Source organism: Tachyglossus aculeatus, chromosome 4, assembly GCF_015852505.1.
Source record: "Tachyglossus aculeatus isolate mTacAcu1 chromosome 4, mTacAcu1.pri, whole genome shotgun sequence".
NCBI classification, from domain to species: Eukaryota; Metazoa; Chordata; class Mammalia; order Monotremata; family Tachyglossidae; genus Tachyglossus; species Tachyglossus aculeatus.
Genome location: NC_052069.1, coordinates 44527557 through 44529038, shown reverse-complemented (window position 1 = coordinate 44529038; position 1482 = coordinate 44527557).

The following is a 1482-nucleotide window of genomic DNA, read 5'->3' as shown; positions in this document are numbered from 1 at the left end:
TTTTTGAATTAGGAGGAATTAGTGAGATTCTGGAGAAAGTGGTAAGGGCTGAGTTTTACAGAGCCCAGATGTATAGACAGTAAATATTATCCTCGTTCCATTTACCTTCTAGTATTACTCATGCAATTGATTGCACCTGGGAGGAGCTGGTAATGTAGCGAGCAAGGTAAAAAGAACAAAAAGTAGAACTCACACCTCGATGGGTTGGCGGAAGCAAAGATATGGGGGAAAACGGGGAGATTCTTTTTCTCTTTGGCCAACATTTAATCTACAAAATGGCTAGCCACCATCTTCAATTTTCAGTGGTGGTGTCAAAACATTCAGATTCCTCTCATGGCCACTGTCTTCCCTTTTTTATTTAAATGGTATTTGTTAAGCACTTACCATGTACCAGGCACTCTACTACATGCTGGGGTAGATACGAGGTTGTCAGGTTGGACACAATTCCCATCCCATATGGGGCTCAAAGTCTTAATCCCCATTTTACAGATAAGGTAACTGGGGCACAGAAAAGTTAGTGACTTGTCCAAGATCACACAGCAGACAAGTGTCAGAGTCAGTATCAGAACTCAGGTCCTTCTGACACCCATGCCTGTGCTCTATCCACTAGGCCAAGCTGATTCCCATTCCCCCTCAGCCCCTTCCCCTGCTAGGAGAAGGGTTGCCCTAAGCACGTTATTAGGGCAGAGCTTTTACACATGTTGGTTTGGCTGCATCTGCCAGTATTAGGTGGCACGCAAGCTCTCCGAGGTCTTTAAAAGGAAGTTTTGTGTTGTAGGGTAGAGGGGTTAGACCACTCAGTGCATGCATGGCTGGTCAAAGGGCTGCTTCTGAGTTCCAGTGCACTATTTGAAAACAATTTTATAATAATAATAATTGTGGTATTTGTTAAGTGCTTACTATATGCCAGGCACTGTACTAGGTGCTGGGGTAGATATGAGCAAATCAGGTTGGACACACTCCCTGTTCCACGGGGGCCCACAGTCTCAATCCCCATTTTACAGATGTGGTAACTGAGGCACAGAGAAGTGAAGGACTTGTCCTAAGTCACATACCAAACAAGCAATGGAGCAAGGATTAGAACCCATGACATTCTGGGTTTGCCATGTGTAGGCGAATGTGGTTTTGCTGAATCAGGAGTTTTATGGCCGGACAGTACCTTATTTGATGCTGATCATGGATACCCCTGAAAATGAAAAATGCTGGATTGGAGGATACAGAGTAGAAAGTATGTCTTTCTCCCCATTTTCCAGTTGCACCTCTGATCCTCCCCAGATGACAGACATTGACAAAGTTCTACCTGGGTGTTGAAACCACCTCCTCCTGGAGGGGGTGGGGAGGGGTGGGGATTTTTTCTTAAGATGAGCGGTGGAGAGGCGGAGGTTCCAATTAAAACCAAAATATAAGCCACTTTAATGGTCTTTTAAATTGACAAGTGAACAATGATTTTAGTATTGGTATCTGTCAAAGGTCCTAGGAAAT